Source organism: Limulus polyphemus, unplaced genomic scaffold (genome assembly GCF_000517525.1).
Source record: "Limulus polyphemus unplaced genomic scaffold, Limulus_polyphemus-2.1.2 Scaffold828, whole genome shotgun sequence".
Taxonomy (NCBI): domain Eukaryota; kingdom Metazoa; phylum Arthropoda; class Merostomata; order Xiphosura; family Limulidae; genus Limulus; species Limulus polyphemus.
The window spans coordinates 200,936-218,112 of record NW_013666438.1 but is presented as its reverse complement, the minus strand read 5'-3'; the positions used below and the strand labels follow the sequence as shown (position 1 = coordinate 218,112).

Below are 17,177 nucleotides of genomic sequence, written 5' to 3'. Positions count from 1 at the left end.
CAGCTGCACTTCTTGACTGTGTAACAACAGCGTGTTTTAAGTGAAGAACTTAGTTTTGTGTTTCCAGCTGCACTTCTTGACTGTGTAACTACAACGTATTTTCAGTGAAGAACTTAGTTTTGTGTTTCCAGGTGCACTTCTTGACTGTGTAACCACAACGTATTTTCAGTGAAGAACTTAGTTTTGTGTTTCCAGGTGCACTTCTTGACTGTGTAACCACAACGTATTTTCAGTGAAGAACTTAGTTTTGTGTTTCCAGGTGCACTTCTTGACTGTGTAACTACAGCGTGTTTTAAGTGAAGAACTTAGTTTTGTGTTTCCAGGTGCACTTCTTGACTGTGTAACTACAGCGTGTTTTAAGTGAAGAACTTAGTTTTGTGTTTCCAGGTGCACTTCTTGACTGTGTAACCACAACGTATTTTCAGTGAAGAACTTAGTTTTGTGTTTCCAGGTGCACTTCTTGACTGTGTAACTACAGCGTGTTTTAAGTGAAGAAGTGCGCTACTGTTTTTACGCATTTCTTGTATTTAAAGTTTAAGTCGCAATGTAAATTACTATGTAAGAGTGTGAAATTACAACTTTCAAAAATCAAGAATCTCTAAAACGGATTTTCAATACATTATTTTCCGAAAAATGAAACCTTTCTCAAAGCTTGGGGTTCATGTTTACCTTCGAGCAGACATTTTTAGTCCAGCTAATACCCAGAGTTTCTCTATCCATTTCTTGGAGGAAGATGTTGAGATTGACATGAAAGCGAAACAGATACATTTTTCTTGAAAACGGAAGCTTAAAACTGACGCATGTCAGCAAAATAAAATAGTTTAATATCGATTCTTATTCAATGACATTAGCAACTGTATATTAAAGGAGTAGATGTGACAAGAGAAGTATAAGGAGGAGAATAGAAGAACAGTTGAACGACACTTTGTTTTCTTGCAGCCAGGCTGAGAGAAAAAAAATGAATCTATAGCTATTACAAATAAACCTTGCAAGCTTTCTCAGGAGCTTTGAGATAACGTATCAAGCTTAAAGCAAAGCAGAAGTTATCACATTGTTGAAAAGGAAAACTAATCTTCAACCAAAACTTCGTGCTTTGATGATAGAGAGAATCAACAACTGAAGGAGGAAGTGTCATCAAATACATTAAGTGTCATCAAATACATTAAGTGTCATCAAATACATTAAGTGTCATCAAATACATTGGCAGAATTGGGAATCGAATGTGGGATTTTCACACCATCTCAAATAGGGAATATTATTTACAAATATAATTAAGTTGTCTGGGGGGGGGGGAAGAACTAACTTTAGTTTTAAGCTCCCGAGCAGCAGTTTCGAAGAAAGCCTATATGATGCTTGTCCACAGGTTACCCGCTGCCTTGTTTTAATACATTAAAAATGGTCATAACATTTTACTTGTGACAATTTTTTATCATTTTTTTTTATATTCTCTACTTTATCATTTCGTTTTTACGTGAAGGAAAACAACACCGCTCTCAGATTTTGATAAGACCTGAGTACTTTTACTTGATGAAATGAAAGTTGATTTACTTATTGTATATGATCCATTATATTTTGATAAGACCTGAATACTTTAGTTGATGAAATGAAAGATGATTCACTTATTGTATATGATCCATTATATTTTGATAAGACCTGCGTGTTTTTACTTGATGAAATGAAAGATGATTCACTTGTTGTATATGATCCATTATATTTTGATAAGACCTGAGTATTTTTACTTGATGAAATGAAAAATGATTCACTTATTGTATATGATCCATTATATTTTGATAAGACCTGAGTACTTTAGTTGATGAAATGAAAGATCATTTACTTATTATATATGATCCATTATATTTTGATAAGACCTGATTACTTTTATTTGATGAAATGAAAGATGATTCGCTTGTTATATATGATCCATTATATTTTGATAAGACCTGAGTACTTTTACTTGATGAAATGAAAGATGATTTACTTGTTATATATAATCCATCAGATTTTGATAAGACCTGAGTACTTTTACTTGATGAAATGAAAGTTGATTTACTTGTTGTATATGATCCATTATGTTTTGATAAGATCTGAGTATTTTTACTTGATGAATTGAAAGATGATTTAATTGTTATATATGATCCATCAGATTTTGATAAGACCTGAGTACTTTTACTTGATGAAATGAAAGTTGATTTACTTGTTGTATATGATCCATCAGATTTTGATGAGCTCTGAATACTTTTATTTGATGAAATGAAAGTTGATTTACTTGTTATATATGATCCATCAGATTTTGATAAGACCTGAGTACTTTTACTTGATGAAATGAAAGTACTTGACATGACTAGAGGAGACACTCTATCGGACATATTCGCACAGTTTCTAGCAATTCAAGTGTCGAATAAGAAAGGTAACCATTACTCTCATCAGAGGGATTTTGTATAAGCTGAATGCTTAGTTCCAGAGCATCCCTGGTACTTTTAAAACCAGCATATCCTGCCATAACTAAAGTAAGTTGTTCACAGGGTCCATACACCTTGTCTTCATTTGGATCATATACAACAAGTGAATCGACTTTCATTTCATCAAGTAAAACTACTCAGGTCTTATCAAAATCTGATGGATCATATATAACAAGTAAATCAACTTTCATTTCATCAAGTAAAACTACTCAGGTCTTATCAAAATCTGATGGATCATATACAACAAGTAAATCAAGGCTAAATGCTGATGTCAGCCTTCTATTCATTATAGTTGAGATTAGCTACTTGACCAACAGTTAAGATTGTCATTATGTTGAAAAATCAATAGCTCATGGGGAGTTATGTCCTTTACTTCCAAGCTGTCAAGCAATATTTGGTAGTAACAATTACTTCTACATTTAGTAAGTTCTGCAGACATTTCTGTATAGCAGACTGGATGATACACATTAAATAAAACACAGCTAGATCTACTGAGATTGCCAGCCAAGATCTTAGAACATTGATGGTTGGTTTCAGTCTTTTTATTCCCGAGAACCTTGACGTACCAATAAGATGAAAAAACTGTTTTCTAAGCATTGGTGGACATTTATCTGTAATAATTTCGTGTGTTAGACAACATAATCTTTTTGTTGCAGTACGAAATAATATTATGGGTAGTGTGGCATTACCATTATTCCCGAAGTGTAATAAAGAAGCAGTGCTTTAACGTTATATACAAACTAGCGTATACTATGTAAATCATGGTGAAAGTGGATCACTTGTCTAAATTTTATCTGATTTACTTAACTGTTTGTCTGATGTAATGCGTTGTTCAATCCTTAGAAGACAATACTTCAGAGGATTGAGTAAAATTAAAACGATTTTAGATATACAGATCAGCAAGTGAAGTGACAACGACAGCCAATAAAACGTTGTGGTGGAACTAGATTTTGTAAAGTATGATTCCACCAAAACTTTGTTACTTTTGAAAAGGATATGTAAGAACCATTTCCAGTGGAAAAATATTCATACACTCAAATTATAAAGATGTGTTCAGGGTGGATATTCCTTATACTTAATGACATTAGAAAATAAAGGTATATGGACCTTCCACAAAAGTGATCTGGTAGCATCTTGTAGCAGATAAGAATCTACCAAAACAAGAGTCAATCGCAAAGGCCATATGTGTCCCCAGGCAATAGTTCACAACATAATCAAGAAGGATCTACATCTGGAAAAGTGATACAAGTCATGTGTACACAAACTGCTTCCATGACATATCCATTCAACTGTCACATACCTCAAATAGCTAGAGAATGAAGTGGTTATTCCATAAAAAGACATACTGGTCACGTCGTCTGTGTATTTTTTGTGGCCAAATTGTTGAAATGGCCACTAGGAAATCATCGTCCTGATGAACTGAATCGATTATACCAAGCACACAAGATGGAGGAGTGTCCTTTGAAGGTGCACTCAAATGAACAAAAAGAAAACTAATATTTTGCCTCTTAAGCATAGTCTTACATTCTAGATGTCAATACTCTGGTAATATGTTTCACATGTTTCCTCATGGCACATTGGCAGTGAGATATCTTAACAAATTCTTCCATTTACAAACGCACTTAGAATAAACTAATTTTTAAAAATTTGATACTATGCATGCTTTGTGATGAGCCCTGGTTTAAGCCTTTAGACGTGTGTTTAAGGTCAGTCATTCTAATAGTATGTCACAAGGTAAACTAATCTACACTCTCAGCATATACTTGATGTCACTGGTGCCAAGAATTGAAAGTCATTTAGACAAGCAAGCACTGAATTTTACTGGTTAATGTTTATAGTAGTGGTTCGCAAAAGGGATGTGATGTGAGCTATAGATGGCGTGAGTGACGTTGGCGAGGGGTACGGATGCCACAGCAAGTGTAGCGCCACGCGAGAGCGACTGCTGCAACACAAGGTAACCAAATGTCAAGGTTGCTTGAGTTGTGTACACGTGTTTTATACGAAACAACATTGTTCAAAAAGTTACCATGGTGAAAAAGACTGTAGTGGACAGAAACAAGTGGTGAATAGCGATAGTTTACAGAGATAAAACTGGATCCAACACAAAAAATCAGCTAAATTTAAATCGACTAAGAATAATAATAAAATTCGTCTGTACATTGACAGTTACCTAGCAGTGGGCTTTACTTCGTGTGGTGAATAACTTTTTTTCTAACCCTAAATGTATTGTTTGTAGGGGAAATAATTGTCAAACGAGGCTATGTTTTGCGGCAAGCTGATAAGACATATGTCTATAAAACGTGGGCACCTTTCCGGTAAATCTTCACACTAGTTCAAAATATTGTTGAGTACCCAAGTACAACAGAGTTCAAGTTTTGTCTGAAAAAGTAGTTTGTCAACTCATGAGGCCAGCTATTTTAGTAGTAGAACTCATAGCTAAGGAAATGAAACCTCATAAAATTGCTAAAAGTCTTATTCTTCTAGCTTGTGCTACAATAGTAATAACATTGTTTGGTACTAAAGCTGAAGGAATTTAAAATATATATATCTTTGTCTGATAATACGATTGGTAGACGTATTCATGACATGTCAGATGGCAATGAAAGAAACGTAAGTGTTAAAGCTAAGAAACTGATATTTGTATACCATCCAACTAAACGAGTACACATATGTTGGTGGGAGGGTTCAACTACTTGTGTTCGTTCGTTTTATTAATAAGAAGGGTTCTTATGCTGCAAGGCACTCTCACAAATCACAATTGGTCAAGATGTGTTAACCTTGGTTGAATGAATACAGATCGTGCTCCTTCAAAGTTTGTGTCATTAGCCAAGAAGCAAAATTAAATAATGATATAAACTCGTTGTTTGTTTGCCTCATTTGGCTTTGATTGCAAAACTAACTGGATAAAGTCATTAGAATGGTGAATTACATTAAACGTAGACCACTCAACTCACGCTTACTTGTAAAGCTTCGTAACGAGATGGAATCACAACACGTGAGCCTTATCCTGCATACTGAAGTCATATGGCTATTAAAAGGAAGGGTGTTGGAACATGATCTCAAAGAAGAGATGCTTAACTCTTTCCACTCTGTACGAGAAACAAGCGTTTTGTGATTTACTGCGTGATGAGACCTTGTGTGTTAAATTAGTTTACCTAGCAGGTATTTTTGAACATTAAAACAATGTGAATTGTAGCATGTAAGAAGAAACAAGAATATTTTTCCTCCTTCAGACAAAGTTACTACTCTGAAAGAAAAGATAAGGCTTTGAAAGGTGAGAGTGAAAGGAAGGAGTATGGACATATTCTCAAATACCCCTATAACACAAAAATAAAAAGGTAGTAGTGCTGGTTTCTGAGTACTTGACATGACTAGAGGAGACACTCTATTGGTTTGTTTATTTGTTTGAATTTCGCCGAAAGCTACACGAGGGCTATCTGCGCTAGCCATCCCTAATTTAGCAGTGTAAGACTAGAGGGAAGGCAGCTAGTCATCACCCCCACCGCCAACTCTTGAGCTACTCTTTTACCAACGAATAGTGGGATTAACCGTCACTTATAACGCCCTCACGGCTGAGAGGGCGAGCATGCTTGGTGGGACAGGGATTCGAACCCGCGACCCGAAGATTGCGAGTCGAGTGCCCTAACCAACTGGCCATGCCGAGCCAACTCTATTGGACATATTCCCAAATACCTCTACAAAACAAAAATAAAAAGGTAGTAGTGCTGGTTTCTGGGTCATAAACCTCTCAACGACTGGTTGCTCCAGAAATCATAAATAGATGAGAAAGTTGACTCTGAAGAGGATGAGAGCATCATGTTGTACAATATTGACACAGTTCATAAAAAAAGACCTTGAAGTCAATACATATCTCAAAGGATATAAAGAAGCCAGATTAGGAAATGCCAGTGATAGTAGTTTTACTGCTTTAACGGTTCTCATCTGTATATCATAATGACATACTATGCAACTAACTGGCATTCAATGGTTGTTCTCTGAATTTCAACTTTCTGTGAATATGGTATATGGCTCTTCGCCCTATCTAAATACAGTGTAATATCCACAGGATTATGTAGTGTGATTGCATTATGCAGTAGTTAATGTCTATTATTTGCAAGTAAACTGTGAGGTAAGGCAGCAACACACCAAACTAAACAGTATTCCTGCTAAGGTTTGAGCCTGGTGGCTGGGTGTTGCTATGTTATGTTCTTGCAGCACTTAAGAAATTTGTTTCTGGCCAAATGGGCATGTATAACCAATTTCATCAAATCACTGATATGAACAATAAGCTACAGCTATCACAGACTTGTGCAAGTATATTAAATATGTTGACAATCTGAATGTCTATGCAACTCAAATACGTGAACTGTAACTTTATCGCCTATCACTACCTCCCGCACAAGTAAACCATATTTCGTTAGCATTTTTTGACTATTGATGTGCATCCTTGACATGTCAAAATCCCCTGAAATAAAAACAAAAACTGTATCTACCAAAAACTGATATGAATGAATACATTCAATCATATTAATAAACAATGTCGTGCTTTTTGAGTTTTTGTCAATGTGACGGATTTATTATTTTATATTTATTTTAATTTCGATGTTTGCTTGAATTAAATTTATATTTACAAGTGTACATAACGTATACTGTTAAATATGTATTGCGAAACTCCCGCCTATTCTCTAAAGTTGTGGAAGATTCTCGAGTGTACGAATCAAAAATATATGTGTGTACGTAAAAGCTAGTGTAGCTTTGTATTGTTACGTAATCTGAAACTCTCCACATACTTCATATCGGACATTAGTACTTTTACGAAAACGTTACCTAGCGTCATCGGTAGAAACTCGACCTGTAATCGGCTTGTGGTCAGAGAGAGAACTACAGGGCTAGCTATCACCCTGTTAAGTGAATTGTACCTACGCCAATTCTAAATTAACTCGCCCATCGTAAACCCTTGATAAGATATCAAGGGAATTCCAGACTAGAAAGAAGACTTTATATTACTTGTAAATTTGTGAAACTTTTCTATATAAAATCATTGTTTGTAATAAGTATTTGTAATAACTGTTATTGTAAATTGTATTATTGTTTGTGTATTAAAATATATTTGTATTAAAAAAGAAGCCCCCCAGTGGCACAACTGTATGTCTGTGGACTTACAACGCTAAAATTCGGGTTTCGATACCCGTGATGAGCAGAACACAGATAGTCCATTGTGTAGCTTTGTGCTTAATTACAAACAAATAAACAAATTAAAAAAGAAAACTGTGTGTATCAATCTTGTTGGCAAATATCATAAATTGGAGATATATCGGTATATATTTAACTCGGTTTCAGACCATTCGAAATTGTAATACGTAACATGATGTAGTCATTTTTTTATCGTTTCTAATGGTTTTAACTTACATTAGATATATAAAATATACACCTTTAATCATACTTCTGTTTATCAGTTATCTTGGTTTAAAACTTCATTTCCAGAATTTTTGTACTTCCCATCTTATGTATTTTTGTATGTCAAATATATTTTACGGCCTTTCTCTCTTTCTCTCTCTTTTTCTGATCAAGAAATCAACTTACTGGTCACTCTGACTCTGTGCCTAGTATCGTGCCATTTTCTACTTTTTCTGGACTTATTTAGGTAGAGAAAATAATACAATTTCAAGATAACGAGTTTTTCTAAAACAAACTTTGCATCAAAAAAAAGCGCTACTTTAGTAAAGCTTTTAAGTAGCATGAGAAAAACAATAAGATTTTCCAGCTTAGACATACCACTTCAAATAAGCATCGTCTGAGGTTAATGATCTGACATTTAATTATAAATCAATAACAATACTAATCATGCAGACAAACTTATGGTTAACCATTTAAGTAGACACCATATAAAAGTAACGATCTCACCCCGAATATTGCCCTGATACAAACTAATAGACTCTATAAACAAAACAGAGTGTTGTCATCCATTTTCATAAGATAATAGCTGGTCTGGTTAAAGGTAAGTGAGCCCGTTTCAGTAACACATGACTAAATTAAAACAAACGTTTAACTGTTCTCTGTACTGAAATGCATTAAAATCAGGAAATTTTCACTATAAATGCTTATTAGAAAAGTCATTATTACTTGAACGAATCAAATGTAATTTAAATGAGACTAATTTACTCTCCCTGTAGTTTTTCTTTTGTTAAAAACAACTTTTACGGAATCAATATAACAAGATGTAGATTCATCAGTGTTTGAATCTAAAAATATGAGATCTACCGACGTTTCGTGAAGAACTAGATTAGCACAAAATCTTGTAAAAATATGTTTTCGTGACTTTCAGTTATACACTAAAATTATAATTAAAAACTTCCAAAGGAATACAAGGAAAATCGGAGGTAACCTATGACTCTGCATAAAAGAAGCATTGAACGTTTTACAATTTTTTTTTGTTACAAAAGCACAATTTGGTTCACTAATTGAGTGATTTATCTTTAGCTAAACAAAAATTCACAAGGGTCGCGGGTTCGAATCCCCGTCACACCAAACATGCTCGCCCTTTCAGCCGTGGGGGCGTTATAATGTGACGGTCAATCCCACTATTCGTTGGTAAAAGAGTAGCCCAAGAGTTGACGGTGGGTGGTGATGACTAGCTGCCTTCCCTCTAGTCTTACACTGCTAAATTAGGGACGGCTAGCGCAGATAGCCCTCGTGTAGATTTGCGCAAAATTCAAAAAACAAATAAAACATGACACACTGCTAAAAAAAGAAGAAAATAGAAAATGATTTTTTTTTGAAGCATCAAATATATAACAATAAGATTACACAAAGTTTTTCATTCTACGACTTTGGCAACTGAATTTATCCACAGTCTTGATCAAAACACATATCGCCTCCTTGTCCAACAAAAACCTTCGTCTACAAAAAATTCGCTCAAACTAATCTTATTAGAAAGAATAACCTACCTATTATTGGAAAGTAGCGCCAGATATTTCCTATCACTGGTAATGGTTTAGGTCCTGGAATGTCAGTAAATTCTTTCACAAAAGATGCTTCAGTAGAAACCGAAGTGTGCCCAAGATAACGCTGTCGTTTTTTGGTCATAAACAAACCTTGAAAAGTCTGTAAGGTAAACCTGTACAGGTATGGACTACTTCCATTCAGACCAGTGCTGAACCAGTAGAGTGACATGCTCTTGCATATCATCTAGAAATATATATATTAAAATTACATAAATAAAAAATAATGTCTAGAAATTTCAAGTATCTAAAAAATATAATTAATTACTCGAACATTATTTAGCTTTTTTATGTCAATATTTTAATAAGGAAATACATTTAATGAAAAAATAATAATTTGGAAAACGTAATTTGTAAGTTTGTATTTAAATTCATAACTGTCATTTTTAAAATGTTGGAGGCACCTTAGTAGTATATTCTGAAAACATAAGTATAAACAGCTGATATTGGATATGGATGCAAATATTTTTCAGTTTACTAAATTATAACTCAAAGCATTATCTTGCATTTGCTGTAATTAATATTTGTTTTTAACTCCAATTTGAAAATACATCCATGTCATTTCGTAGTACCTCAACATCCTCAATACAATATAATAAATATCCAAGAACTTAATGTCATCAGCAATGTATCATATCAAGCAAAGTCCCTTGAATCTGTCATCCAGAGGCACACTTTGATTAGCAAACGTCCACTGTTACTGTTCTGCATTAATAGCAACTTTTGCTTTCTCTCACCAAACCACCCTTCCATCCAATTTAACTGTTCATCCTCAACCCTCAATGATTTATTTTCTTGAGTGATCTTTTATGTGGCACTTTATTAAAAGCCTTTTGAAAATCTACATACACCAAGACCACACTCTTTCCATTATTAACATGACAAATAAAATCCTCAAAACGTTTTAACTGATTATAAATAGATCCCTTTAGTAAATACCTGTTTTATCATGTTATATTTCACTAATTCGCTTTACAACGTTTCTTTCATCAGGGTCCTTGTAATTGCTCTCATTGCAGAAGTAAAATTGATAGGCCTATAGTTTACATGATAACTTTTATCACTCCTTTTAAAAATATCAGCAATATTAGCTTTAATATCAGCAATATTAGCAACTTTCCAATCTTTAAATTACTTCCTACTATTTATTCATCGATCTACTAAAAATTAAAGGAAGCTCACATATCTGCTTGTTGACGTCTTTTAAAACTTTGGGGAGAAAACTACTTGATACCGGCACTTCATTTTTAATCTCCCAATATTTTTTACTTAGTATCAAACAATATTTACAATATTCAGGGCAATTCCGTTTTTCATTAAATGCTCCAAATCTGCAATAGAGAGCTAACATCACCTTTCGTACCCAAACTTCACTTTAAACTTATCTTAGTTCACTTAAAACAATCGATGTTTATCATTTTAACAATATCAGCCAGTTATTTCTCATCAGCCTTTTTTATTTCCTAATTTCATTTATAAACAAATACTTGGTTTTCCTAAATTTCATATTACTTGTCGACTTAAATTTTCAGGCTTATGATATTTATTTCTGACTTTCTCTTTTATGACTTTAGTAAGCCAGTTTAGTTTGATATTCCCTGTTATTTTATTGTCAGGAACATGCCTATCCTCATTAAAATCAATTCTTTTTTAAAACTTTCCTAAGTATGTCCCACATCACCTTTTAAATTCGTTATCCTAATTCAGTAATGATCAGCCATGCCTCAAAATTGGCTTTCTGAAAATTGGAAACTACAATTTCCGTTTTCTTACACTTGCCACATATCGAAACACAAAACTTAATTATACAATGGCTAGTCTTCCCAAAAGTTTCGCCTACTTCAATTGTTGTAATTGCATGCTAATTTTTAGTTAAAAATAAATCTAAAAGTGTCCTCTCTCGTTAAATGATGTTCAAGAGGTCATCAGGTAGGCTGTCTTTGTTTTTGCACCCAAGGATCCCCTGAGTGAAGATAAACAATTTACTCCTCTAACATTTAAAGCCTCAGCAAAGGAAGACCTGCAACAGTTTTTGAAGTATTTCATGCAGATAACTACTTGAAATGGCTGGACTCTCGAACAGGTGTTTCAATGAATATATTGAGTCTCAATGGACCAGCCCTGGACTCATTCGAGCACCAGGAGCAGCTTCAGGACTGTGAGACAGTCATCCTTGCGGGGAAAACAAAGAAATCAAACAGACGAAATTAAAGGTTGAAAGAGATGACCCACTGAAAGCTAGACTGCTTACATGACCTGTACTATTTACAGGCTTACCCTGTGATGGCCTCAATGGAGCATAAGATTACCCTCATTTAAGTTTGGGGAAGGGTTGCGAACCTTTCTTGCTAACAAAGGAAGTTTATGTCGAGATTAGATTCAAAGTAATAACTTCGAGTTACTTGCAGCAGTAGAATAAGCTTGTTGAAATGGCTGCAGTGACTTTGACCCCCAAAAAATTGTCTTTCCCAGGCTTCCGTGTCATATGAGGGGTAACAACAGTCATACGTCAAACAATCACAAATCCATACTGTAATTACACAATACAGTCATAGTAGTTTCCATTGAACAGATAACACTACCTGAGCGTCTCATGGAAAACATGCTGCAATGTCTTCTGGGTCAACCACCTATTTAGGAGGGTCAAAGCACATGGTTTGTTTTTAGGGAGTTGGGTCACTTTTGGACGAGCTGCCATCCCCCATACAAAGCAGTAAGGTGGAGATGGCTATCAATTTCGACCAACAAGACAGCAGGTTTTTTTTTTCAGTGCACCTAAAAATGTTGTTAAGCATGGACTCTTTCAGGGATGGGTAGGTCTTGATATGTGCCTATTGGTATACAAGATCAAAAGCTGGGAAGACTGGTAGATTTATACAATTAAAAGAATTACAACGTTGAAATTAATTCACAATAAATATTTTATTAAAAACAGAGGCCAACCCTAAAAAGACTCTACACGTTTCAGTGCTCTTACACCACCATCTTCATTTATTTATTGGTAGACTTTGTATTAGCTTGAGCAGGATAAAAGGCCCTGATGTTGCTGTGCAGTTATGGATTGTCAGCTATCTAGCTTCAATCTTTCATGTTCATTAGTATAGTAAGTAAACTGGAAATAACCAATGTCAACAAGAATGCTAAAGTTGCATCCATTGTGCCACATCCAAAAGTAAACACTCACAAACCAACGCACTTGACATCGCTAGTTGAGGATAGTGTAAACATCTAGACTCAACCAAGGGACAACAATTCAGTGGTATGCTGATGTGACTGTATAATCCATGGCTGATGCACTGGAAGAACACTGTATAGCCTGGTTTGGAGTACCTGAAAAGATCCATTTCGATCACAATCAGATTTTATTGACAAGTTTTAAAAGTTTCCAAGCAAATAATGTGGTACCACATGGTTCTTGGGAATTTATGTCTTTGGATGAGACTATTCTTGGGTAATGCTGATTGACATAGTTACATCGAACTGGAAATTGGAGTCAAAACGGAAACCACCAGCAGTGGCTGATTCTGCTCCTGTCTAAATTCCAACTAATTACTCCACTGCCACAGATAACAAAAGGTATTGTAATGCACCCACAATTGTTTCCTATGGGACAAAAGGGCTTATCAAGTCCTGTAGCGATACCTGCAAACCTGCATAGCCCGAAAAGCTTTCAAAAATATCCAGAGAGTTTGACATGGGAACATCAGACACACGTTCATTTCAAGTGATACAGCAGTAATTAACACAGTCTTTGTTCTGGCATAATTAAGTGAGTTAAAAGATGTGTTTTAGCTCCTGTTTGCATTGTTATTGCCAACTAATATTAATAATTTACAATATTGGTCCAGGCATTGGTATCTTATGGATAAATCTATTAAGGAACTTGTTAGCCAGTTTTAGTTGTAAAACAGTAAACAGACGAAATGCTGTTTTATGAAATGACCTTTCAGTAACAACAAGATTCGGCACAAGATAAGTGAATTTCACTTGTGCATCATGAGAAGATTTTAGTATCAATGTTTGTACAAGTGGTGTTCCTTGATGAACTGGTGATACACCAGTGCATTATGAATATCCACAGTGGTGATCGAAAATGCACAAAATTTATTACTATTCTTTTCAGAAATCTTGGCTACACTTGATTAGACATTTATTAGCCAAAGTGCTAGCAGAATGCTTCTGATAATTTCTAATAATTGACACTTAGCTATTCAGCATCACGTTAGAATGATCATCAAGATCTGCTTAAAACACGTTCGGAGATGTTATAGACACTATATCTACATACACTACATAAATGACAAAAAAGCTACACCAGGAAATCCTTTGACAAAGATTATATGTTGTTTGCCAGAAAGTTAGAGAGGTAATTAGTAAGTACTGGTTGTTATGAATTAATTCACTAAGTGGGCTGCAACGTACCTATTGGTTGATTGAGCAATGGATGACTTCGATAGATCCACAATGAACGAACTTTGGTGATGAAGGTTCCCTCACTAGTTATAACATTGGTATAATTATATTTTACTTCTTCCATAAATAACGCAACTGATAAGAATACATTTATCATAGCCTTAAAGTAGCTACGAATCAGTTATTTTAATTATTTTAATTTTATACAGAAAAGGTTGACGCTCTTAATAACAACATACTTACCTAGATAAATTAATTTAATAAAATTGGAGATAAAAATGCTAAGATGCTTTACTATAACTTTCATTTATAAATTGTAGATACCTTTAAGATGAGAATGTGCATATCATTTGCAGCGTCAGGTTTGGCCAAATTGATAATACAGATTGTCTAAATTATGCTTGAGAAGTTTGTGAACAATGACAGATGAACTGATGCGAGTATCATCTGTATATCATAATGACATACTACCCATCAGACATTGAAATAGTGTTCCGTCATGAAGGCCGTTATCCACTTCGTCTAAGTCACCAAGCACTGCTCAAATATCGGACGGAACGACCAGAAACCTATAAATCATCGGGGCTTTTTCCTACGTAAGTCTTATTTTTACATGCCCAATAACATAAATTCGAAAACAGTTGTGTTTAAAATTTTGAGCCTAGATACTGAAAAATGAAGTTTCAAAAGTCAAGAAATTTAATAAGATTACAATCATCATTCTTTGCGATAAGTATACACTCGGAGTTATACCACATTTTGGTATAAAACTCAGTGGTTTAAGTCAGTTATTTGTAAGTTTGAGTGACGTTTGTACACGTGCCACAGCAGAAGCCACAGACTAGTTAGTTTCTGTATAAAATAATTTTAAATATTTAAACAAGTGTAAGCGTCTTTCTTAACGGTTGCCTAGTGATTTACAAAATTAGCAGTATTCTTTGCTTACAGAATTTCGCACAAAGGTAATCGAAGTAATGGACTAAAGGGAACGCAGCTAGTCAACATTACCCACCGCCAACTCATGGGCTACTCATTACCAATGAATATTGGGATCGATCGTAACATTATAATGCCCCGACGGTTGAAAGAGCGAGGCTATTCGACAACAGATTTCAAGCCCTAGATTAAGTTGTAGTAGAAACGCTATTTGTTGTAGTAGAAACGCTAGTTGTTGTAGTAGAAACGCTAGTTGTTTATAGAAACGCTAGTTGTTGTAGTAGAAACGCTAGTTGTTTGTTGCGTTGATTTTATGAATAGCTAGTATATATAAAACTGACATAACATCGCCAATGGCACAGCGGTTTGTCTACGGACTTACAACGATAGAAACCGGTTTTCGATACCTGTGGTGGGCAGACACAGATAGCCCATTTTGTTGCTTTGTGTTTAATTACAGATATGAGAAAACATCATATCGGCCAGTTATCGTTAAAAGTTAATTTGTATTTTTATTCTGTTTCGATTCTGAAGTGAATATTTTATTTCATTTTATTATTAGTATGATAATGCATATCGTAAACATGTTTCGTATAGAAAACTAAAAATATATAAAAGCGTATTTGTGCAGCGTACGTCAGTGCAGTCAAGAAAATTATAAGTTGCGTGAAAGCGGCTGAAAGTGATATAATTTTTGGTCTAATAAATAATATTTTATGACAAAATATTTGTCATTTATTCGTTGTTAAGCGCAAAGCTACGGTATAGGCTATTTGTATGCTCTGCCCACCGCGGGTATCAAAACCTGATTTTTAGGCTTGTAAACCTTCGTACTTGCCGCTGAGCCACCGGAGGGTTTGTCGTTTATAGCAAAAGTACAACATTATATGACATTCCTAAAATATAAAATTGTTTGCTTTTATATAATGCTTGAAAGATAATTTGATTACACAAAACGAACGACATAACGTAAGATTCTATAATTCATGCCATCAGTAAGTCACTTAAATTATTTAACATTAATTTTCGGGGTAAGAAAAAGGCATTTGGTAAGCGGTAGGTGCCGTCATTGTGAGGTAAAATACATTGCGGTATTCATTTAAAGAAATTAGCATCCTACCCATAAACAATACTTATTTTTTACTGTTAAGAAGTAACAACTATAAGCTAGTGAACATATACTTTTTTTTAACGAGGTTTAAACAAATATGTACAAACTCGAAACTATGATTTTATTTAGATTCAACGCGCGTATTGTCTGAAAGCTCTTCAGTAAAAGAACCTAAAAGACAACAATTGCCCCCAGCGGTACAGCGGCATTTCTGCGGGCTTAAAACGCTAGAAACCGGTTTCGATACCCGTGGTGGGCAGAGCACAGACAGCCCATTGTGTAGCATTGTGATTAACTACAAACAATCAAAGTTTAAAAACAAGTGTGCTTGTTTGAAATTAAGATCTTGTGAATAACTAGAGTTAAGTCTCATTATTTATTTATTTTTTGTAGGAGAATTCATATTTTTGCTCAATACCAGATTTTTATATCGGACTTCCCGATATTATGCGGGACATACTCGGGAAGTCGTTGCACCTGAGAATACTATACTGGCAGTGACTTTGTAATTTTTTTCCGTTTTTACTAGTGTCTCATTTTACGTTGGAGACTCGTATTTATTCAAAATATCAAAATAATACCTACGATGCGAAATGCAAAGTATACAATGCATTATAAATAAATATCAAGTTGTTTTGAATGTGCAAGCCCATTGTTGTCTGTATATAAATGTTAGTGGTGTAAGAGAAGGTATATATATATATATATATCTTCACTTACACCAGTAATGTGAAACGTTAAATTGCAATGAACATATTCACAACCTCTTTGAAATTGTAATCTGATGTCTATATTAACCGAAACGGGGCAAAAAAACAGTTTCTGCATTCACAAATGAAAATGTTGTGGGTTTCACCTTCGCCAGATTTTTTGAAAAAATACATTTTCAGGGCTGAAAAATCGAGGTAATTATATTTTTTCCAAGTCAGATGGAAATATTTGACTGTCTTGTCAATCCTGTCCGTCTTCTTTCTACATGATTTTAATAAATAATTACTAGTGTAGATTCGCACAGATTTAGTTTTAGGTTTAGCATAACACTTAGCACTAGTTGAAATACCAACGAAATATCACTACATGTAATAATTTAGCTACTCCACTCAGTTAACACGGGTCACAAAGTTTCCGGCCCGGCATGGCCAGGTGGTTAGGGCGCTCGACTCGCAATCTGAGGGTCGCGGGTTCGAATCCCCATCCCACCAAACATGCTCGCCCTTTCAGCCGTGGGGACGTTATAATTTGACGGTCAATCCCACT

The 17,177-nt window shown here is 34.7% G+C and overlaps 1 pseudogene; it reads right to left on the bottom strand.

Annotated features, from left to right (window-relative positions):
* Nucleotides 1-9,632, bottom strand: part of LOC106460750 — a 42,227-nt pseudogene extending 32,595 nt beyond the window's left edge.
* Between the last annotated feature and the right edge of the window lie 7,545 nt (nucleotides 9,633-17,177).